This window comes from Arvicanthis niloticus, chromosome 22 (genome assembly GCF_011762505.2).
Source record: "Arvicanthis niloticus isolate mArvNil1 chromosome 22, mArvNil1.pat.X, whole genome shotgun sequence".
NCBI classification, from domain to species: Eukaryota; Metazoa; Chordata; class Mammalia; order Rodentia; family Muridae; genus Arvicanthis; species Arvicanthis niloticus.
In genome coordinates this window covers 5012636-5038866 of record NC_133429.1, presented here as the reverse complement: position 1 = coordinate 5038866, position 26231 = coordinate 5012636, and the positions used below count along the sequence as shown (strand labels likewise).

At 37.8% G+C, this 26231-nt stretch overlaps 1 pseudogene; it reads right to left on the bottom strand.

Annotated features, from left to right (window-relative positions):
* Positions 1-26231, bottom strand: part of LOC143436477 (nucleolar RNA helicase 2-like) — a 48046-nt pseudogene that overhangs the window by 10959 nt on the left and 10856 nt on the right.

Below are 26231 nucleotides of genomic sequence, written 5' to 3'. Positions count from 1 at the left end.
GATTGATTTCTAGACCAGTATGTGATTGAGTCTGAATAACTTGTCACATTTAATAACAATACAAGAGGCATTATAAATTCTCTTGTTGATTCTCTGTTCCACAAGGTCTAAGAACTTGAGGCAAGGCAGCTTGTCCCATCAGGGGTATAGGTAAGCAATGGTGAGTCAGGAAATTATGTTCAATACAGCTTCCCAGTCACCATTGTCAGGGCACACACCAAGCTCACAGGTCAGCATCATTCTTTGTCCTGGTGTCAGCATCAGCATGTCTCACCCATAGCTCTGGTGACCACCATGCTCTTTCAGCACCCTGCAGAGAAAACACAAACATACCCTCTTCCCCATATTTAATACCTGATCAGGATCATGCCTTATGCCAGTAAATAAATCCTTCTCTTTCACCTGTGCATAAGTATGCCTGGTTGTAGAGGACCATAGACACTCAGCAGAAAGTTCCTTGTCATCCAAATTTTTAAAAAAATAATTTAAAATAAAAAGACCATGATTTAAATAAATTTTTGGTGTATAGGGATATATCTCCCCTTTTTTATTTTATGAAGATATTGTTTTAAAGTTCCATCAGGCCATTCCACAGTCTCTTGTCCTTGACAATTATAAGGAATCCCCATAATGTGAGTAATGTTAAATTGCTGCTAAAAGTTATCAAATGTTGGACTGCTATAGTCAGTTCCATTATCTGTTTTTTTTTTTTTGTTTTTCTTTTCTTATTATTGGGTATTTTAATTATCTATTCAGATGTTATCCCCTCTCCCCGCTGTTTCCACACCCAGAAACTCCTTAACCCATCCTCCTATTTCTATGAGAGTGTGGCCCCACTCATCCACCCACTCCCACCTCCCTTCCCTCTAATTCTTAGATGCCTCCCTTGCCCCAGCTCTATGTTTTGTTCTGCAGATACCTGCTATCTACTCACCCCAGCCAGTTGCACATATCTATTCCTTTTCATGACCATTTCTTTTTTTATTGTTTTTTTTCATTTTTTATTATTTTATATTTTATTTACATTTCAGATGCCATCTTCTTTCCTCATTTTCCCTCCCTAGAAAACCCCTATCCCATGCCCCCTTTTCCTTTTTGCTTTTATACAATTTTTTAAAGTGTTAGTCAAAGGCTTTATAAGTTTGGTAATGCTCAATCAGAAGTGTAACCCAATACCCAACCTAGATATATAAACTGTCTTTGACTGGTGGAGACACGAGAACATCTGCCTCCCTGTCTCCCCGTTCTTTCTCTCTCTTTCTCTCTCATCACCTAGCTTCTCTTCTCCTTCTTCTTCTCCTCTCCTTACTCCTTCTCTTCCTCTTGGTACTCCTTCCCCCTTATGCTCCTCCTACATATCACCCTTCCTGTTAAAATAATACTTTTCTCTCAAAATACAAATAGAGCATAATTATTCCTATTTGTACCAGTGAGGTACAAGATAGTCCTAATACCCAATCCATCATTTTGTTGACTAACCAGAACCTCTGTTGTCTCTCCTAACTAAAACACTTAGTTTTGAACCTGGCTTTTTTCTTGGCTTAGAATAAATGTCAGCTGAAAACCTTCCACTCAGTAAAATAATTAGCCAGGATTGGCTATGAGACTATAGGTCTTCAACCCCATCAGAAATCTAGAATGACTGAGTTAACTGAAATTATGGGAAGCACAAAGCATAGCTTCTAAAACTTAGCCAATTTAGAGAGACCGCTGAACACCTGGACAGCCCCTATACTACCGAACATTGGAGCATCAAATCTTCAGCTTTCTGGCCCAGAATCATCTGATGACAGACAATAGTGATGCAGGATTATTAAGGACAGATTACTCTGTCTAGGCAGATATAATCAGTTGACTATTCTGCACGTGTGTCCTTTTCTGGACAGTAATTTGTCTGTAGATGGAGAGAGGCAATTCTTGCCTAGTGGCTGTCACTGCACAACTGGAGTATCTCCAAGGATGCTCAATTTCTTCTTAGAATCCACGACAGGAAGCTGTCAGGAGCAGACAGGTCTCTAATCAAAATGAACATTAATATATAAATATTTGTAGCGTCAGTTCTATGGACTTCTGATGGTTTGAAAACCAACTATCCATGTAAGGTAACCTGGACTGTTGTCTGTTCACTCCTCTCAGCTATTTCTAAATAAAATATGGGAAACCTCCTAACAATAAATTCAAAGCCACGAATTTGCTATAGTCCCTTAACTCATAGGTTAACCGTCCCAAATCAGTTAAAAAAGTTAGAGAAGGACTGGGTCTAGGCCTTGTATTCCTAAATGTGTTATACAGGCTCAATGTCCATGAGAGTATCAATATTCACCTCACTTTTATATTAGTAAGAAGCTAGTACCAATGAAAACCTTAAATTTGAAATCAAAGTAAGTTTTGTACCATTTAAGAAATTATAACTTCATCTTGATAATAATTATACAGATTTCTACCAATAGGTTATGGCTATGCAATAAGTCCTAGCTAATCCTCCCTGTTCCAACAAGACCACTACTTTTCCCTAGAAAGACAGACCATTATTAACCACATTAGTCCCCAAGCCCAGGGAATAGAGGTGCTGATTCTTCTTTAACTTCTTCAAGCTGATTATGGGCATTGAGATATTAGAAGAGGGGTGGGGGGAAGAGTAAGTTGATAAGCCTCTGATGCTGATGCTGTGTCTTCACTGAATCCAGATGGAATTCCAGGACATTGGAGGTTTGGGCAGGTCTGCTCAGTATGCTTGATGAGTAGATACACCAAGGCTGTGTATTCTGCAATATACAATTCTCAGAACAAGTTTTAGTATCAAGAAAAAAAATTTCCCCCCCAGGGGGCTGACATTCTTTTTAAAGATGTTGGTTCTAACAACTTTTCTTTTTTTCCCCCTTTTGAAAATTGGTTGTAATATTTACACTTCAGATTTTATCCCCTAACCCCACTTCCTCCCATCACCCAGAAACCTCCCATCCCATCCCCTTCCTCATGCTTCTATGAGGCAGTGACCGCACCTACCCCCCCACTATCCCCTCCCCACCCTCACATTCCCCCCCCACACTCTGTGTTTATCTTTTATGGGACCAAGAAACTCCTCTTCCACCTATGCCCGACAAGGCCATCCTCCCCTCCATATACCGCTGGAGTCTTGGGTCCCTCCCTATGTGTTCCCTGGCCGGTGGTTTAGACCCTGGGGGGTTCTGGTTGTTTGGTATTGTTGCTTTCCTCCTGGGGTTGCAAACACCCCTTTCCGCTCCTTCAGTCCTCTCACTAAGTTCTCCATTGGGAAACCCCTGATCATATCAGTGGTTAACTGTGAGCATCGTCCTCTGAGTGTGTTAGTCTTTGGCAGACCTCTAAGGAGACAGCTATATCATGTTCCTCAGATTATGCACTTCCAGCCATCCACAACAGTGTTTAGATTAGGTGGCTGTACATGGGGTGAATACCCAGGTGGAAAGGTCTCCTAATGGCCCCTCCTTCAGTTTCTGTTCCATGTTTTGTTTCCCTATTTGCTCCCTTGAGCATTTTTATTTCTCGTTCTAAGTAGAACTGAGGCATCCCCTCTTGGTCTTCCTTCTTCATGAGCTTCATGTGGTCTGCTGGTTGAGTCTTCGCTAATCCTAGCTTTGGGGCTAACATCTGCTTAACAGTGAGTAAATACCATGTGTGTTATTTTGTGATTGGGTTAACTCACTCAAGATGATAATTTCTAGATCCATCCATTTACCTAAAAATTTCTCGAATTCATTATTTTTAATAGCTGAGTAATACTCCATTGTGTAAATGTACCACAATTTTTGTATCTATTCTTCTGTTGAGGGACATCTTGGTTCTTTCCAGCTTCTGGCTATTATAAATAAGGCTGCTATGAACATAGTGGAGCATATGTCTTTATTATATGTTGGAGCATCTTCTGGGTATATTCTCAGGAGTGCTATAGCTGGATCCTCAGGTAATGCTATGTCCAGTTTTCTGAGGAACCGCCAGACTGATTTCCAGAGTGGTTGTACAGGCTTGCAATCCCACCAACAATGGAGGAGTGTTCCTCTTTCTCAGCATCCTCACCAGCATCTACTATCACCTGAGTTTTTGATCTTATCCATTCTGATTGGTGTGAGGTGGTATCTCAGGGTTGTTTTGATTTGCATTTCCCTGATGACTAAGGATGTGAAGCATTTCTTAAGGTGTTTCTCAGCCATTCGAGTTTCCTCTGTTGAGAATTCTTTGTTTAGCTCTGTACCCCATTTTTTTAATAGGGTTATATGGTTGTCTGGAGTATAATTTCTTGAGTTCTTTGCATATCTTGGATATTAGCCCTCTATCAGATGTAGGATTGGTTAGGATCTTTTCCCAATCTGTTGGTTGCTGATTTGTCTTATTGACTATGTCCTTTGCCTTACAGAAGCTTTGCAATTTGATCAGGCCCCATTTGTCAATTCTTGATCTTAGAGCGTAAGCCATTGGTGTTCTGTTCAGGAACTTTTCCCCTGTGCCTAGGTATTCAAGGGTCTTTTCCACCTTCTCTTCTATTAGTTTCAGTGTATCTGGTTTTAAGTGAAGGTCTTTTATCCACTTGGATTTGAGCTTTGTACAGGGAGATATGAATGGATCGATTTGCATTCTTCTACATGTTGACCTCCAGTTGAACCAACACCATTTGCTGAAAATGCTGTCTGTTTTCCACTGGATGGTTTTAGCTCCTTTGTCAAAGATCAAGTGACCATAGGTATGTGGGCTCATTTCTGGGTCTTCAGTTCTATTCCATTGATCTTCATGCCTATCTCTGTACCAATACCATGCAGTTTTTATTACTATTGCCCTGTAGTATAGGTTGAGATCAGGGATGGTGATTTCCCCCAGAAGTTCTTTTGTTGTTGAGAATAGTTCTCACTATCCTGGGTTTTTTGTTGTTCCAAATAAATTTGCAAATTGCTCTTTCTATCTCTATGAAGAATTGATTTGGAATTTTGATGGGGATTGCATTGAATCTATAGATTGCTTTTGGCAAGATGGCCATTTTTACTATATTAATCCTGCCAATCCAGGAGCATGGGAGATTTTTCCATTTTCTGAGATCTTCTTCGATTTCTTTCTTCAGAGACTTGAAGTTCTTGTCATACAGATCCTTCACTTGCTTAGTTAGATTCACTCCAAGATATTTTATTTTATTTGTGGCTATTGTGAAGGGTGTCATTTGCCTAATTTCTTTCTCAGCCTGTTTATCTTTTGAGTATAGGAAGGCTACTGATTAGTTTGAGTTGATTTTATATCCAGCCACTTTACTGAAGTTGTTTATCAGGTTTAGGAGTTCTCTGGTGGAAGTTTAAGGTCACTTAAGTATACTACCATATCATCTGCAAATAGTGAAATTTTGACTTCTTCATTTCCAATTTGTATACTTTTGACTTCCTTTTGTTGTCTAATTGCTCTAGCTAGGGCTTCCAGTACTATATTGAATAGGTAGGGTGAGAGTGGGCAGCCTTGTCTGGTCCTTAATCTTAGTGGGATTGCTTCAATTTTCTCTCCATTTAGTTTGATGTTGGCTACTGGCTTGCTGTATATTGCTTTTACTATGTTTAGGTATGGACCTTGAATTCCTAATCTTTCCAAGACTTTTAACATGAAGGGATGTTGTATTTTGTCAAATGCTTTCTCAGCATCTAGTGAGATGATCATGTGGTTTTTTTCTTTGAGTTTATTTATGTAGTGGATTACATTGATGGATTTCTGAATATTGAACCATCCCTGCATTCCTGGGATAAAGCCTACTTGATCATGATGGATGATTGCTTTGATGTGTTGTTGGATTCGGTTTGCGAGAATTTTATTGAGTATTTTTGCATCAATATTCATAAGAGAGATTGGTCTGTAGTTCTCCTTCTTTTTTGGGTCTTTGTGAGGCTTAGGTATGAGCGTAATGGTAGCTTCATAGAATGAATTGGGTAGTGTTCCTTCTGTTTCTATTCTGTGGAATAGTTTGAAGAGAATTGGTATTAAATCTTCCTGGAAGGTCTGATAGAATTCTGCACTAAAACCATCTGGTCCCGGACTTTTTTTGGTGGGGAGGTTTTTAATGACTGCTTCTATTTCTTTAGGGGTTATACGACTGTTTAGATGATTTATCTGCTCCTCGTTTAACTTTGGTACCTGGTATCTATCTAGAAAAATGTCCATTTCATCCAGATTTTCCAATTTTGTTGAGTATAGGCCGTTGTAGTAGGATCTGATGATTTTTTAAATTTCCTCTGTTTCTGTTGTTATGTCTCCCTTTTCAGTTCTGATTTTATTAATTTGAGTACTGTCTCTGCGCCCTTTGGTTAGTCTGGCTAAGGGTTTGTGTATCTTGTTGATTTTCTCAAAGAACCAGCTCCTGGTTTTGTTGATATTTTGTATAGTTCTTTTTGTTTCTACTTGGTTGATTTCAGCCCTGAGTTTGATTATTTCCTGCTGTCTACTCCTCTTGGGTATATTAGCTTCTTTTTGTTCTAACGCTTTCAGGTGTGCTGTCAATTTATTAATGTATGTTCTTTCCATTTTCTTTTTGTGGGCACTTAGAGCTATGATTTTTCCTCTTAGTACTGCTTTCATGGAGTTCCACAAATTTTGATATGATGTGTCCTCATTTTCATTTAAATCTAAAAAGTCTTTAATTTCTTTCTTTATTTCTTCATTGACCAAGTTATCATTGAGTAGAACATTGTTCAGTTTCCAAGTGTATGTGGGCTTTCTGTTGTTTTTGTCCATGTCAAAGACAAGTCTTAGTCCATGGTGGTCTGATAGGGTACAAGGGATTATTTCAATCTTTTTGTATCTGTTGAGGCCTGTTTTGTGACCAATTATATGGTCTATTTTGGAGAAGGTGCCATGAGGTGCTGAGAAGAAGGTATATTCTTTTGTTTTAGGATGAAATGTTCTATAGATGTCAGTTAAGTCCAATTGGTTGATAACTTCTGTTAGTTTCATTGTGTCTCAGTTTAGTTTCTGTTTTCCCGATCTGTCCATAGCTGAGAGTGGGGTGTTGAAATCTCCCACTATTATTGTGTGAGGTGCAATGTATGCTTTAAGCTTTAGTAAAGTTTCTTTTATATATGTGGGTGCCCTTGCATTTGGAGCATAGATGTTCAGAATTGCAAGATCCTCTTGGTGCACTTTTCCTTTGATGAATATGAAGTGTCCTTCTTTATCTTTTTTGATTACTTTTGGTTGAAAAACTAGTTTATTTGATACTAGAATTGCTACTCCAGCTTGTTTCTTGGGACCATTTGCTTGGAAGATTGTTTTCCAACCTTTTACTCTGAGGTAGTGTCTATCTTTTTCAGAAAGGTGCATTTCCTGTATGCAGCAAAATGTTGGGTCCTGTTTATGTATCCAATCTGATAGTCTATGTCTTTTTATTGAAGAATTGAGTCCATTGATATTAAGAGATATTAAGGAAAAATGAATGTTGTTTCCTGTTATTTTTGTTATTGGCAGTGTAGATGTTTGTATAGCTACCTTCTTTTAGGGTTGTTAGAAGATTACTTTCTTGATTTTTCTAGGTTGTAGTTTCCCTCCTTGTGTTGGAGTTTTCCACCAATTATCCTTTGAAGGGCTGGATTTGTGGTAAGATATTGTGTAAATTTGGATTTGTCATGGAATATTTTGGTTTCTCCATCAATATTGATTGAGAGTTTTGCTGGGTAAAGTAGTCTGGGCTGGCATTTGTGTTCTCTTAGGGCCTGTATGATATCAGTCCAGGATCTTCTGGCTTTTATACTCTCTTGTGAGAAGTCTGGTGTAATTCTTATAGGTCTGCCTTTATATGTTACTTCACCTTTTTCCCTTACTGCTTTTAGTATTTTTTCTTTGTTTTGTATATTTTATGTTTTGATTATTATGTGACGAGAGGTATTTCTTTTCTGGTCTAGTCTATTTGGAGTTCTGTAGGTTTCTTGTATATTTATGGACATCTCTTTTTTTAGGTTAGGGAAGTTTTCCTCTATAATTTTGTTGAAGATATTTACTGGCCCTTTAAGTTGGGAGTCTTCACCCTCATCTATACCTATTATCCTTAGGTTTGGTCTTCTCATTGTGTCCTGGATTTCCTGGATGTTTTGGGTTAGGAGCTTTTTGCATTTTTCATTTTCTTTGACAGTTGTGTCAATGTTTTCCATGGTGTCTTCTGCACATGAGATTCTCTCTTCTATCTCTAGTATTCTGTTGGTAATGCTTGCATCTATGACCTCTGGTCTTTTTCTTAGGTTTTCTATCTCCAGAGTAGTCTCCTTTTGAGATTTCTTTATTGCTTCTACTTCCATTTTTAGATCCTGGACAGTTTTGTTTAATTCCTTCATCTGTTTGGTTGAGTTTTCTTGCATTTCTTTAAGGGCTTCTATCTGTTTACCTGTGTTCTCTTCAAATTCGTTGAGAGTGTTATTTATGACCTTCTTAAAGTCCTCTAACATCATCATGAGAAGTGATTTTAATTCTGTGTCCTGCTTTTCTGGGGTGATGTGGTGATCAGAACTTGTTATGGTAGGGGAACTGGGTTCTGGTGATGCCAAGTAGCTTTGGTTTCTGTTGTTTACATTCCTGTGCTTGCCTTTCGCCATTTGGTTAGCTGTAGTTCTACTCGCACTCACTGGTTCTGACTTTTCAGTTATCTTGGTTGTATCAGAACTCCTCAGGGTATGGATGACTCTATGATCCTGAGCTCCAGCTGCTCTGTGTTCAGTGGCTCTTCTAGGATGTTTCAGGATATGGAGTCTCCACAGTGGTAGACCAGCTAGGTGTTTGCTATTCTGAATGTAGTTGCTCCTCTATGATGCTTCGAGATATGGTGTTCCCTGCTCTACTGCTCTGAGAGCCGTGTCCTCACTAGGATGCCTGCAGCTCTAGGGTCTTTGACCTCTCTTGGGTGCCTCTGCAGCTCTGGGGTCTGTGCCTTCCCTAGGGTGCCTCCGAACTCAGTTTCCAGAGGGGAGCAGATTGGCTGGGAGACTGCTCGAGCCACTGGTATCCCGGCCAGAGGCAGAAGGGGAGTGGTTCTCCGCAGGGGCAGGGTCTGGCTGCCAGGTGCCCTCTGGGGGGCTCTCAACTGCCAGATGTGCTTCTAAGGCTTAGGGCTGTGGGCGGGTTCTCCTACCTTCCCCTTGCCCTCCCTAGGGTACCTCCGAACTCAGTTTCCAGAGGGGAGCAAATCCGCTTCTGAGGGTTCTTATCTACCATTTTATCCACCCCTGCCTCACTGCTCAAGCATAACCCTATGTCGGGGCATTGGGGCTCCACAGGACAAAGGGCCTCCCCTCCCATTGATGTCAGATAAGGCCATCCTCTGCTACATATATGTCTAGTGTCATGGCTTCCTCTATGTATACTCTTTGGTAGGTGGTTTAGTCCCTGGAATCTCAGGGAGGTCCAGTTAGTTGATATTGTTCTTCCCGTGGGGTTGCAAGCCCCTTTGGATCCTTCAGTCCTTCCATGGTAGAATGCAATAACTGACTTTTAAAGATCTTTGGAAAATTTGAGACAATATTATACAGAGGTTCAACTTATAATTGACTCGTGTATTTTAAAATAACGGTTTCTTAAATGTTTTAATTTGTAGACTTAGGGAAAGGCACACAAGATTCCATCCTAGACAAAGAATTATAGGAAATACATGTGTTGCCAGTGTAGACTATCTGAAGAAAGGCCAGTGGTAGATTTTGGTGTGGGTACAGTACAGCCTGGGATGCAGTGGAAATCCCAGCATATCTGAGAAACAAATGATCAGGAGATGATCACAAGGAATGGTAGAAACAAGGGAGTTACTGGTACAAAATTTTTCTTCACTTAAATCATTATGGTATTCCATCTAATATGTATGCACCTTTTTATTACTAGATATTTCAACATTTAACATTTTAGACTATAGTTGATTAAGGTGAATTGACGACTTGGTAAGTCAAAAAGGAAAGTAGCCAAAAAGGAAAGAACTTTATACTATATTTATATTTCATTTACTTTATAATATACTAGGAAAATGCATTTCTCTTGTCAGAGAGGAGTGAAAATGTGTGACTTGGTCAAGTCAATGGTCCAGCATGGGATAATCCTAGAGACAAATAACAAGGCCTAAATTACTGAACTTTAGAGGCCTCTTTTCAATAACATTTTTTTTTTTCTGAAAAACCAAATGAAAGACCCAGAACTATGTTCAATTATGTGGTAAAGTAAATAAACTTAAGTCTAATCAAAGACCTCTTGGATACTACTGACATGTAAGTGTCACTTACTGCACCTCTTCTGATAGCTTCCTGTACTGGTTATTGACATACTTCATAAGTGTTGCAGGAGGGTAGGTACAGCTAATAATTACTTTCCTAACATGTCAACTTGCCTACTGTTTTATGTACCAGCGAAACTCAACTTCAAGCCAGAGGCTTCTAGGTCATATCCTGCTAGAATCAGTTGAATTCAGAGACATCCCTGTAAGATTTATTTGGCAACAGGCACTAAACCCGTCACCCCTGAGAGGAAGCCAATGGCTATGACAAACATCGGTATTTGGGAAAAAGTAATTTGAAATATTTTAACATTTAGAAGGATTACTCTCAAAGAGATTGAAAGAAATCATGGCTAGCAGCAGAAATCTAGTCAGATTTAGGAAACTAGTGAGGTCATGGACATGAAAATGTCTCAGACTAATTTACTAGATCAGTTCAATTCCTTACAGCAGCATTCTAAATTTCATTCTTATACCCACATACAAGTGAAGCCATCAACTCTCATCAAAGAAGCCTCTTTGTACAGGAAATCGAGACCATCATAGAAAACCAAAACTGGACAGTGAAGAGATCAGTGGATTGGGGGAAAACCCAGCACCAAAGAATACATGTATGTCATAGCACCAGTGTGTATACCTCAGGGAATATTGCAGAAATGGGGTTACAAAGACCAAGAGGCAGCACACCTGAAAGGGTGTTTTGAAATCTCAGAAAATGGAAGCAAATCCACAATGATGGCCATATCAATGCAATGTCAATGCAATGGTCATAATTCATGTGTCAAAATATTACAGGAAACTGAAGTTGGTCACAGTGCTTTAATTCAATTTTCAATAAAAATTTAAAATAATAATAGTGATAAATGAAACATTTCAAATGTGTTTTAATGGGAGTACAGGAGGGTCCTAGAAATAATTAATGTGGTATTTATAAATTTCTTTACTAGGGATTTTTCTATGATTTCCATATCTCAAATTTGAATCACAGACTCTTTTTAGAAACACAAACTATGAATAAAGAATGCTTGGCATTGAGATAAGGGTCTCAGTTTATGAAGAGAGATACTACATCAAATATATTGTATACCTATGTGGGTTTCTGAGTATATGTGATGCATGTGCAAATGTGTATCATATGTGTGTGTGAGAGAGAGTGTGTGTCTGTGCGCATGCACACATGTAAGATACATAGCGCACTGGCAATATAGCTAGAGCTTTGAGCTTATGTATGTTAGAGGACAGAGTCAAGTTTTGGTCTTTTTCCCATCTCTTTTTGACACAGGATCTCTTTTGGTCACTACAGAACAACATGTTCATTCCAATCTGCAAATTCCATCTCCAGGTGGAAACGTCTAGTTTACACATGATTGTGGTACAATACCTAGGGTTTTTTTTGTTTTTTTTTTTTTAATGTAAGTTTTGATGACCTGAATTCATGTCACACAGCCTGTGTCTCAATTGCATGAGACACTGACCTTTCTTTTCAGATCATTTCTAATATTCTTTAAATTGTGATTCAACTCTAATTTTATCATGTGTGAAGATTAATATTGATTGTCAATAGAATTTTATTTAGAACTATTTATGACAAAGGATTCTGGGCACAACTCTCAGGGAATATTTAATGTAATTAGTTCCTGTCTATGCTTAAGTAACAAAGTATGCAAAGTAACACTGTAACTGGGCTGTACTGTTCCTTAGGCAAGCTTCCTGGAATGTATAAAAGAAGCAGCTCACTGAATATGAACATTCATCATCCTCTGCTTCTCAATTAGGTGAACAAATTCACTAGCTGCAAACTCCTGACATCAGAACTGCTGTATGATGATACCCTGAGCCCTCAAATAATGACCTGTTTTTCCTAATGAAATAATTATCTAGAGTACCTGTTCACAAAAATAGTAACATAAATTCTTTTCTAAAACATTGTTGCTCTAATGCCCAGGAGTGAGTCTGATTTTATTGTACTACTACATAGTTGATTCTGAGCAATGGGGACTGTTTTATGGTGAGAATCTAGAAGAATTTGGTCAGACAAACCTCCAATGTTCATTTCTTGAGCAGTACTTGTAATGTCACTTTGATTGTAGTTTGGAAAAGAAATAATAATTGATTCTAGTGGTTCTGTCACATGAATACAGGTGCCTGGGCAACAGAGATAGAGGAGAAAACTGAAAATGCCATTTTCCAAAGACTATGGAGAATCATGAATCAGGCACATTGGAGTCTAAGCAATAACACACTTTAATAAAATGTATTATAATAGGTAAATATATATAATACACAACAGAAGAAGAGTATAGTGAGTGAAACTATTTGGAACAAATAGCTCCTTTGTGGAACATTATATGTTGAAGTCTTTCCATTGTCCCATCCTAAATAAAACATAAAATGTCTTCATTAGACAAACATTCTCAGATGATAGATTCAAAACACTTCAGGTAAGACTACTTTTTCAGTGCGTTTTCTGGACTCTACACAAAAAATTACTTGAGTTAATAGTATATCTTCTTTTGGATGGTGTTACCTGTAAAATCTGGTATGTTTTATTTAGCATCTTTATTACTCTTCACATATGTGTTGTAATGGATCCTGTGCAGCTTAATATTTATAGCAAATCCTAAGCATCTGGCAAGATTATTTCTCAATGTAAATTAAACAATAATTAGTGTTTTTACACAAGGATAGCAAAGCTTGTTGGCACATACATCAGTCTTGTAGTACATTTAATGGATTTTAAAATCAAATAATTCTTTAAGTGATTTTTTTTTTTTAAAAAAAACAATTTCACATCCAAGATATCTACAAGACTTGTGGACCATGGGAAGAAAAGTGAAAAATATAGCAGGTAATATTCTGAAAGTCTTACAGTGGCTAAATAAGTAGTCCCCCTGTCATACACACATGTAAGTATGTATCTCTCTGTATCTATCTCTCTCTCTATCTCTCTACCTCTCACTATATCTCTCACTATATCCCTCTATCTATCTATCTATCTATCTATCTATCTATCTATCTATCTATCTATCTATGTGTGTGTCTGTGTGTGTCTGTGTGTGCATAACTATGTGTTTCTATATGTATACATATGTATATATAATATATTCATATATAATTTAATTAAAGTGTTATTTGAAAAAAACTTTTCCCATACTCTAATACCATGATATGCCCCAATGCTGCTCTGATATTTACAAATTTATGAAATCAGGGAATTTTATCATCCTTCCATTCATCTGATGACTAATTAAAACTTCCCTTACAAGTAGAACCTTCCTCCTGAGAAAGAGCAGAGGAAATCTTTAATTCTTCAGTAATAGAATTTGAGGTTTTCCCACTGTGGTCACCTATGGCCTTTTCATAACAGGTGACTTACCAGCGGCACTTAGTGACATCTTTATGTCATCAGATCTCTTTTGAATATCATTATAAATTGTACTGTCATCATCTCCCAAAACGTCTACATTGTTGTCAATCATGATTTGCATAAGAGACATCTGTAACACCAAAAAGCAAAAACAAGATCCTCTGTCATTTCAAATAGTTTACAAAATGGAAATCAATAAAAAATTAAAATGTAAAATGATGAAGAAAATAGCAGTTACTACAAGCAGATATGAACCTGTGAAATAAAATCTGTGTCTAAAATGGAGACACTTTTGCAACTTAGATAACATATTTAAATTTCATACCTATTGCAAAGAATGGAGGAACTAGTAAAGCATGAGATGCTGAGAAAGCATTTTACAAAATCCAACACCCCTTTATGATAAAAGTCTTGGAAAGAACATGAATTCAATTCCCATACCTAAATATAGTAAAAGCAATATACAGCAAACCAATAGCCAACATCAAACTAAATGGAGATAAACTTGAAGCAATCCCACTAAGATCAGGGACTAGACAAGGCTGCCCACTCTTTCCCTACATACTAAATAAAGTACTTGAAGTCCTAGCCAGAGCAATTAGACAACAAAAGGAGGTCAAAGGGATACACATTGGAAAGGAAGAAATAAAAAACACACTACTTGCAGATGATATAATAGTATACTTAAGTGACCCCAAAATTCCACCAGGGAACTCCTCAACCTGATAAACAACTTCAGCAAAGTGGCTGCATATAACATTAACTCCAATAAATCATTAATTAGCCTTCCTCCACGCAAAGAATAAACAGACTGATAAAGAAATTAGGGAAATGACACCCTTCGCAATAGTCACAAATATTATAAAATACCTTAGTGTGACTCTAATAATAACACTATTATTTTTCCAAACACTAGCATAATTTCATTCTTGTTCTGTATGACAAAACTTCAAGTCTCTGAAGAGACTTGCAATCTACAGATTCAATGCAATCCCTATCAATGTTACAACTCAATTCTTCATAGAGTTAAAAGAGCAATTTGCAAATTCATCTGGAATAACAAAAAACCTAGGTTAGTGAAAAGTATTCTCGACAACAGAAGAACTTCTGGGAGAATCACCATTCCTGGCCTCAAGCTATATTATAGATCAATAGTGATAAAAACTGCATGGTGATTGGTACAGAGACAGGCAGGTAGATCAATGGAACAAACTTGAAGACCCAGAAATGAACTCACACAGCTATGATTACTTGATCTTTGACAAAGGAGCTAAGACCATTCAGTGGAATACAGACAGCATATTCGACAAACAGTGCTAGTTCAACTGGTTGTCACAGCATGTAGAAAAATGCAAATCTATCCAATATTATCTCTTTGTACAAACTCAAGTCCAAGTGGGTCAAGGACCTCCACATAAAACAACATACACTGAAACTAATAGATAAGAAAGTGGGGAAGAGCCTCAAACACATGGGCATGGGGAAAAGTTCCAGAACAGAACCCCAATGGCTTATGCTCTAAGATCAAGAATTGACAAATGGACCTCATAAAATTGCAAAGCTTCTGTAAGGCAAAGGACACTATAAATAGGACAAAATGGGTACCAAAAGAATGGGAAAAGTTTTTACCAACCCTACAACCAACAGAGAGCTAATATCCAATATATACAAAGAACTCAAGAAGTTGGACTCCCAGAGAACTAAATAACCCTATTTAAAATGTCCAATTAAAAAATGTGGTACAGAGCTAAACAAAGAATTCTCAACTGAGGAATACTGAGTGGCTGAAAAGTACCTAAAGAAATAGTGAACATCCTTAGTAATCAGGGAACTGCAAGTCAAAACAACCCTGAGATTTGATTCCACCTCACATCAGTCAGAATGGATAAGATCAAAAATGTCAAGCAACAGAAGATGCTGGGGAGGATGTTGAAAAAGGGGAACACTCCTCTACTGAGGGTGGGATTGCAAACTGATACAACCACTCTGGAAATATGTCTGGCTGTTCCTCAGAAAATTGGAAAGTGTATTACCTGAGGAACCAGCTATACCACTCCTGGAAATATACCCAAAAGATGCTCTAACATATAACAAGGACACTTGTTCCACTATGTTCATAGCAGCCTTATTTATAATAGACAGAAGCTGGAAAGAACCCAGATATCCTTCAACAGAGGAATGGATACAAAAAATGTGTTACATTTACACAATGGAGTACTACACAGTAATTAAAAAATCACTTCATGAAATTCTTAGGCAAATGAATGGAACTAGAAGATATCATACTGAGTAAGGTAAACCAGTCACAAAAGAACACACATAATATACTCTCACTAATAAGTTGATATTAGCCCAAAAGCTGTGGATACCCAAGATACAATTCAAAGACAACATGAACCTCAAGAAGAAGGAAGACCAAAGAATGGATGGATAATTTGGTCCTTCCTAAAAGGGGGAACCAAATAATCATGGGAGGAGATACAGACACAAAGTGTATCTAAGACTAAAGGAAAAGTCATCCAGAGACTGCAACACATGGGGATCCATCCCAAACACTATTGTGGATGCCAAGAAGTGCTTTGATCATGAAACTAAGGGAAATCATATTCTAATGGGAGAAAAGATGTGTGCACACACACTCATGTGCATATAGTGTCTGGGCATACCAGCTTATGTTGACTATCTATCTAGAACAAATATAATGTTCTTCCTATAATCAAGCTTTATATAACAATATAGAGATCTCAGGCTAGACTTGGGCCATATTGTTTTGTTTGTGGTTTGTTTTCTACAGTGCCCCTTCCTCAAGCAAGAAAATGACAACATGCATTGGTATTTTGTGCCAAATTGAGAAGGGAACTGAACTGGTACTTGAAGGAAGGTGGAGGACTCACTTTGCTGCTGGCTTGAAGATGAGTACGTTAAGGTAGGCTTTAAGATGAATTGCCCCTGTGCATCCAAGTATATGTCGTTCACAAGCAGCCCAGGCAAGGTGGGAAAAGCAGGGAACATTTTTGAGTTCAATCTACTTAAGTTAGTTTGAAGGTTGGTCAGTATAATATCATGTAGACACTCCTGGCCTATAAGAAGAAAATAGAGTATGAATTAAATTTAGTAATAATGAGTGTGGGCAAACCTTCCAATGGGATTTAGCATGCACTGCTGTGTTTTGTGTCTCATTCTTCTTCTGGACAATGTAAACTGTATACCCTAAGCATTAGGAGACTTACAAAGATATTATGATAAAGGAAGAATGTATAAGCTGAAAATTCTAAAATCGAGGAGATAATTTTCAATTTATCACTTTATTTATATCTCCCAGAGCACTTTGTTTGGCAGATTTTGCTGTGTTCTACTCTGACAGTATTAAGACCTGCCTGTTATAGTCTTGATATCAATAAGATTTTTACATCATGAGAAATTTAGTTTACTTGTCTAGCTTTATATTAATCAATTTAAAATTGTATTAAAATTATCAATTATTAATATAATAAATGAAAAACTGTTTAGTTATTTTGCTTTAGTGTGTACTTATATTTAAGACTAAAAATGAAAACACTGAGACTTCAGGCTTAGATTACTGAACTCAGCTGGTACCTTCCTTAGATTTCCCTGTTACTTACCTTGGAGTAATCTTGGAGCTCCTCGTTGGCCAGGACAGAACCACAGTTGGTATTCTTCAATGTACTGGGAGCCAAAAAGAACCAACCGTCACAAATAATCTGACAGAATCTAGTAGTTTCCTTTCTTACAATTTCGAGCTCTCTAGCAGTGAAATTATTAGAACCAGTATTCTGTAGTCAGAACACATGCCAGCATTAATGGCATGTGTTCTGACCACAGGTTTGAGTCATCAGGACTAATTTCAGAGGACACCCTTGGGTACCTGCCTTTCCTCTCTGAGGAAACTTTGGCCTATTGCTCAGTAGACTAATTGCGTTCTGCCATCAACAGTAACAAAGAAAATATTATAAAATTACTTGCATAGGTCTCTCCAGTCTGTCAGTGGAATATTGAAGGTTGATTTGGCTTGAGCACACAACCTAGTACCCACAGAGTCATATACTTCCAGTGATGATGATGACTTGATAAAGAACATGTGAAAGCTATGGTTGCTTCAGCAACATGAGAAAGATAGACAAAAACCGAGAAGCTTTGAAGGTACCTAGGAGTACACACAACTTTTGGTTTTCATTCAGAGATAGCCAGTCTGTGGAAAGGACGAAGGTGTGTTTAACTTGGAAAATAGGCCAGATACTGGAAAGAAGTTCCACAACATAGTTATTGCACACCAAGTAATGGATCCATTCAAAACAGTCATATAAATAGAACATTCTGTTGAAGTAGTTAGAAGCTGCTGACCCCTGTGGTTGAATTAGGGATAGGCTGAAAGAAGCTGAGGAGGATGACCCTGTAGGAGGACCAGCAGTCTCACTCAATCTGGATCCCTGAGATCTCTCATACACTGGACCACCGAAATGCAGCATAGACCAGTGAATATGAGGCCCCCAACACATGTACAGCAGAGGACTGCCAGGTCTGTGTTCAATCAGTGATGATACACTTAACCCTCAAGAGACTGGAGGCCATAGTGTGTTTTGAGGTCAGGTTGGGTGGCAGTTGAGGGGTGGGGACATCCTCATGGAGACAGGGGTATGTCAGGAAGAGGTATAGGATGTTGAACAGACTGAGGGTGGATGGGGGCTGGGCAGTCAATGAAATATGGAGTGCAAAAAACTAAATAATAAATGAAAAGAAAGAAATGGTTAGCAACCTCCAGGAGTGACTAAAATGATAATATGCTCTAACTAGTGTTATCATTAATTGTACTTTCTTGTTGATTCATGGTTAAAACAATCAAGATATTGTCCCATAGAGTTCTTAAGTATTACACAAAGGGATAAAAGTCCACTCTAGCAGACACCCTTACCTACACCCACTGAAACACACAAGGAGAGGAAAATAGTGAGTCAGAGAAAGAAAAACAGAATGACACTCAGAGAGTCATCATACAAACTCACAAGAAGTGATTGAGAGCAACATACACACATTCAATAAACACACACACATACACACAGAGAGACCGAGACAGAGAGAGATAGGAGAGGAAAAGGGAGAGGGAAAGGGAGAGGGAGATGGAGAGAGAAAGTGGGAAATAGACAGAGATACACATGGACATTTAAAAATAGAAAGACCAAATATACACTCATGTATGCAGAGATTAAATAACATAGACAAAATCATTTATTACAGATTTAAAAACCACAACACCACACTAGAACATGCACACTTATACCTTATACCTCCACACACAGAGAAATGAGATCAGGAAGGAATGGCAAAGGAGAGGATTTATATACCATAAAGGAAGTGCAATAATATTTTAATGAAGAGAAAGAAGAAAGGAAGAAAGAAAAGAAAGAAAAATGAAAGAAAGAAAAATCTTGTTGTCTCTAAGGTTGGCATCTTTAAATTATTGTGCGTGCATATGACCAATAAATCTCACTTTGTTAGGATGCATCTTTAGTGTCTAGTGATTAAAAGTGTAGCTCAATATCCTTGGGCTGTGAGTTTAATTTTCATGGAAACATAGACAAGAAATTCAAGAAAAAAGTCCCTGTAAAGATTATTATAATATCTTAGATGCCATCAGTTTCAAAGGTTTGTAAGATATGATTGAAAATTTATCATGATTAAGTTTCATATGTATCATTTATTTGCATACACACATGAACATATATGGATCTCAAAAACAAAATTTAATTTTAACTCTAAGTAACTTGAAAATAACTTACAGGCACTCTAATAATTGGTAGTAACTTCTTCATTATATCATTCACTGTATCGATGGTTGTTGCTGATACACATAAAGGCTATGAAAAGTACAGAAAAGAGTGGTATAAAATACCACTCACGATTACAAAATTAGTGTCTAATCATTACTATAATCTACAGTCTGTAATTGCAACTCTAATACAGAATTAACAACTTGTTTTCTTCCCTTGAGTTAAATCTGGAAGACTGTCAGTCTACCATATTTATCACAAAATTAACTATGTGGGTACTTGAAACACAAACATAACTGTGTTTGTAACATGTTGTATTTAATAAAGGATTACTAAGTAGCCATGTGTGCAAGAGCACAGTATCCTGATTTTTCTTGAATTATGGCAGTGGAAATCAGGGAGGGTGGTTAACACAGAGCAAAATGCTTTGCTTCCTCTCCATCCAGACTTCATCATTTTACACCCTTTCATTCATACACAGCATGAGCTCAGTTCTAGGAAAATCAGGATAAATAGCAGCTGCACTTAAAAAAGCAAACAAAAGACAAAAACAAAAGAAAATCAAAAACCAAAACAAACAAAAAACAAATGAGTACTTTCTCCACATCAGGGTTTGCATATAGTTAGATGATATACAGATATACTGCGCTGAAATAAGTAATGGTGATAGAACTAGGAACCCAAAATAAATATTTTAGAATTACTCCATCACTTAATATTGCCAAGAACAAGCAAGGTGCTTGTATTATTAGCTCTCTACTGCCTCTCACATTTAAAAATTGCTCCAGAGACCTAGGAAGACAGCAAGAAGAAAATAGCATGAAATCAAATGATATGAATCTGAGAAGATACCACTGATACACTGGAATTCTAATACATTACCAAAGTGTATGACAGTGAGTAGATAGGTATATCTTTATGAAGATAGTTTCTACAGTATCAGCTATCTGCAATAAGCAGCATGTCTCAGAAACAATCTCTTAAGTAAAAAACATAACACAGTGTCCCCCCATGCATAAACAACCTTGACCCAAGGCCAAAGGAAACCACTTCATAAGCCATCTCTTTCACAGAGTTTTTATTTATTGTCTTCTAACTGCTGGGCATAACCTATTACCCTGAAAATAATTTGTGTGTGTGTGTGTGTGTGTGTGTGTGTGTGTGTGTGTGTGTGTGTGTGTGTGTGGGTCTGTGTGTGTGTGTGTGTGTGTTTTGCTGAATATTCCTCCAAGACCCTGTCATAATATGCCATTTACTGAATTTTATGAACAAGGACATCTCACACTAACTGATTTTGCATCTTGCTATCTATAGGCTAACAGTTATGCAAAAACATCTTAGAATGTGTGAGAACAGCTCTGTTCTTGTCATTGTAGTGTAAATAGGAAGGAACCAATGTGTGCATCTGCTCAGAATGTAGACATAGTCATCTAAAGGTGAAACTACAGCTTATGACTCAGAAATCATATATTTTAGGAGAACACATTCGAATCCCACATACATGAGCCCACATATTCACGCATGAAGACACACACACACACACAGAGACTGAGCATAATAAATTAAATTAAAGCTTCTGATATTTTGTTGAATATCTGAAAACATCTGTATAATTATAAAACAACAAAGTATTATTATAGAAAACCACACATAAGTTAGAGAAATAATTCACATAGGATTTTAATTCACATTATTGTAAAATATTGTGTTCTCAGAGCATTTCAAATATATTAAGATCTAACTAATGTTTGCAAAGATGTGTACATTTCTTCCTGAGGGTAATGTTGTTATAAAACAGAAACATTTCAGAGGCAAACTCTTTTTAAACAAAATTGTTCTAAAAATAATGATTTTAAAGCATGAAAATAAAAAAGCTGGGAGGTTTTTACATCTTAAAAAATTTCTTGACTCACAGTTATGTAAGTAATTCTCAGCCTTAGGAAAGAAAATCAGCCTTAGGAAAGATCACATGTTCCTACTATGAGGTAAAAAATTAGAAATTGTTCAATGATACAAACAATATGTTTAATATATAAAAAAGAAACTATCCACTCAGAAATAAAAATCCTGTAAATATGGAAATTATATATTAATAAACTTAATGAGAAACAGTAAGGTTTTGCTATCACTAAGGTATGAATTTCAAAACAGGTTACTTAAAGACATCAGGGCATGTAGAAAGATGCTGTCCTCCAGCCATGGCATAGGCATTGACTCATTAGGACAGTGTAGTTAATTGTTATTTCTACAATATTAAGTCAAAACACTCAGTACTTTACATATTTGTATATGAAGTCAAGAATAGGAGAAGACATGCGCAACTCATGGAGAAGTTTGGGGATATCTTAGGATTTGTGCAGGTGAATAGGCAGGGGATTTCTATACTTATATGAAATTATCAAATAAAGATGATTCTACAATCATCTGCATCTATTTTTAAAATATAAACAGAGTGAGGGATTTACATTCACTCCTAGAATAATTTAAAGAAATAAAATTTCGAGGAAAAGAAATTCCTAAGTAAGAATAGCAAAAACATTTTCCTAATCCATCCAAAGAAAAAAAATACAGGATTATCTCAAGTGTAATGAAATACATGGGTGATCATGCAGAGTAAATTTTAGAGTAACATCACGTGTTACGTAGCACACCAACTCTGCTATACTTTCCTCTCCATACCTCTAGCTTCCCCACATACAGAGAGGAGGAGGAAGAAGGAGGCAAAGGGAGAGCAGAGTTAGAAGGAAAAACAGACAGAGAGGAGGAAAGAGAGAGAGAGAGAGAGAGAGAGAGAGAGAGAGAGAGAGAGAGAGAGAGAGAGGGGAGATATGCTTTGGTAAAGTAGCATACTGTAGTCAGAGGAACTTTCCCACTGTAATCTTACAGACCTGTCTCTTCCAACTCCATTAATATAACTAAGCATGGAACTGAACAGTCTGAAGACATTCTGTATGTGAGCACAGTTGTTGAGATGGAGGGGAGCTCTTTCTACAACCCTTTGTCTGGAAAGCAATGCTCTTCAGTATGAATTTGTGCAACATTTGGTTGTGTGACAGTAACAGACAGAACCTCTTTATAGCATGGTATGTTAAATAGACCTGCGCTTGTCTGGAAATCAAGCAGAGACAGAAAGAAACATGGAAAGAAAACGAGTTTCCTGAAAGAATCCTGTATGCAGTATTTCTTTTGACATATGATCTTTGTGTAAAGTACTTTTTTTAATCTCAGAAATAAATTATGTGTAGTTTAACATCTGCCAAGTTAACCAGACTGACGAACCAAGGAAATCTGACATTAAAAGATGCAAATTCCACTGTTTAACATGGATCCTTGTTACAAACTGAAGCACAAAGAAGGAGATGCACATGCACATGCACTGGTTTGCAGTATGTGTTTTATTTGTTCAGTGCTATTCTTAATGGCTAATCAGTTACAAAGGAAGGACAGGCACTAACATCCTTTATGTACCTTTTGTCAATGCTTGATTTAAAAATAAACCTAAGACCCTTAAAAAAACTATTAAACCTAAAAGGCCAAACTGTAAACAAAATATCAAAGAAAACCACCAAAAACTGACAAATATATGAGGGAACATTCCTGAATACTCAGGGAATCTGTAGAGAGAAAAGTGATGGAGGATATTTATTTAGATTAGAAGAATGTTTTTATGTCCTGAAAACATCTCTTCAAGAACAAAAGGGAATTAAACATAGTATCACATGAAGAAAGGCTAAAAAGTGTCTTTTAGCAATCTTCTGAAATACAGAAAATATTTTCAATAATTATGGCAGGATAAAATAAGAAAATACTAGAGTCATCGGTGAAAATCAGTAAAAATGTTTCCTTTAAGGAATTGGATCTAAGTCACAAAGGTGCTGAAAGACATCAAAGACATTGCTCATGTACAATACTGAGCATTTTCCACAGCTGAAATCAAGCAGCAGAGGCAAGAGAACACTTCCCTACAGGACTATAAGCTCTTCTCTTCTATCTCCTGAGGACACATCTAGTTCAGCTAAGCTAGTGAGTGTTCTCCTAATTTATGTCACTGGTTAGAAGTTACTTTTATACTACACTTTTCTCTTTATGTACTGTTTGTATAACCTAGAAAGATGCCCAAAAGATGCCCTACCATGCCACAGGGGTCAGTGTTCCACTGTCCCATGAGAAAAGAAAAGATCCAGAAATTGTGCTTCATTTCCACAGTGGAAATCACTCAACTATTAAGAAGGAGGACATCCTTAGTTTTGCATTCAAATGGATGGAACTAGAAAATATCATCCTGGGTGAGGTAACTCAGACCCAAAAGGCCATGCATGGTATGTTCTCACTAATAAGTGGATATTAGCCAGAGAAAGAAAGAAAGAAAGAATAAGAGAGAAAGAGAAAGAGAGAGAGAGAGAGAGAGAGAGAGAGAGAGAGAGAGAGAGAGAGAGAATGATAGACAGAAAGATAGAAAGAATGTACCAAATACCCAAGATACAGTCCACAGACCTGAAAACTGTCAACAAGCAGAAGGGCCCAAGAGAGGATTCCTCAGTCCTCACTTGGAAAATAAATCAATCACAGATGCAGAAGGAGAGAGGGACCTGGGAAAGAAAGTGCACGAGGGTTGGGGAGCCTATCAGGGAGAGAAAAGACCTGATCTGGTACTGGGCAAGGGAAAAGGACTGATGCCCTGAGGGCCAACAGAAAGAATGGAAACCGTCAGCCTAAGGAGGTAGGAAGTACTGGGAATCCTCCAAAATGCACCAGAGACCTGGAAGGTGAGAGACTCTCAGGACTCTAAGGGAGGGACCTTAGATGAAATGACCAACAGTAGGGAGAGGGAAGTTAGAGAGCCCACCTCCAGCAGGAAGACAGGGTATCAAGAGAGGGAAGGGGTTTTCATCCCACAATCAAAACTCTGACACATATTTGTTCCTGTCTGAAAAAATTGCAGTGATGGAAGTGGGAAGGTGCCTAAGGAAAAGAAGGCCCAGCAACAGGCCCAAAGTAGGACCCAGCTCAAAGGGAGGTCCCAAAGCCTGACACTATTACTGAGGCTATGGAACACTCACAAAAAAAGGACCTGGCATGACCACACTCTGGATGACCAAACGAGCAGCAGACAAGAGTCAAATGCAGATATTTACACCCAACCAATGGACAGAAGCTGCTGACCCCTGTGGTTGAATTAGGGGAAGGCTGGAAGAAGCTGAGGAGGAGGGTGTCCCTGTAGGAGGATCAACAGTCTCAATTAATCTCAACCCCTGAGATCTCACAATGGACCACCAACCATGAAGCACACACTAGCTGATATGAGCTCCACAACACATATTCAGCAGAGGAATGCTGGGAATGTGTTCAGTCAAAGAAGTTGTACCTAACCCTCAAGAGATTGGAGACCCCAGGGAATTTAGAGATCTGGCTGGGTGTGAGTTTGAGTGGTAGAAACATTTTCATGGAGACAGGGGAGGGGGAGGAGGTATGGGATGTGAAACAGTTGGAGGGTGGATGAGCAGAAATAAAATCTGGAGTTTAAAATATAAATAAAGACAAAAAAAGAAAGTATGAAAATCAAATTGTGTGGTGATCATTATACACATCTTGGTAAGTTTAGTGCAATTTCGAAAGTGACATGTTCGAATATTAACTCTAGGTTCAATTTATATCCATTAGCATTTACAAAGTCAGAGAGATGGTGATTCTCTGAGCTACATTCTATTCTGCTTTACAGTAGGAATGGTCTTCAGTGCTCTGCATGCTGCATAACAGGTAAATTTCTGATCTGCACTAAAGCCAATATTGAAAATGAAACAATACTCTAAGTATTAGAAAAACAGGCAATTATTTGAAAGCTATGTGTGTAACACAATGATAAAACTACTATGTAGTATGTGTGAGGTCACGAGATATATTCTAAGCTCTGTACCCACAAATGACTACACACACACACACGCACAAACACACACACACACACACACACACACACACACACACACACACAACAATGGTAAGTCAATAAAAATATTTCTAAATAAAAGTTAAGGAAAAGGCATCCCTACGACTAGAACTTTCAAATAAATAGGAAGAGCCATGGTTATGTCCTGGGCCTTCCAAAGCAGGTGTCAGGATGCACAGTAAGAGACATCCTGAAAGAGCAGAGGACAGAGGAAAGGAGATAAAAAGTTAGGATCCATGTGGATATGGGGAGGAAATTAATTCTTGATAATATTTTGCTTTCTTAAAATAGTTTGATTATCTTATATAATTATTTTTGATTAAACAGAAATATTTTAAAATAAATAACACTTGAACAACACGTAAGTTAATATATAAGAAATAAAAACTCAGCCTTCCACCCCTCTCCCGGATGTGAGAGATCTGAGGCCTGGAGCAGACCTCTGCCCAGTCTGCTCTTGTGTGGACCCCAGATTCTGCCCGAGACATTCTGGAAGGTTCACTCAACCCAGAGCCACATAGGAACAACTGAACTCAGAGCGTTAGACAACATATCCTGAGATATCCTAGAGGAGCCACTGCACTCAGAACAGTGGGCACCTTATCCTGAGACATCCTAGAGGAGACACTGCACCCAGAACAGCAGACACTTAGCTGGTCTGCTACCTTGGAGGCACCATATCCTGAGGCATCCTAGAGGTACCATTGTACTCAGTGCAGCTGGAGAAAATCACAGAGACATCTGGACCCCAAGGAGATCAGACACAAGCAAGATAACTGGAAAGGCAGGCTTCAGTCAGAGACAGCAAGTACAGGCAGCACTAGAGTTAACCAGATGGTGAAAGGCAAGCGCAAGAACATAAGCAACAGAATCCAAAGTTACATGGCATCATCAGAA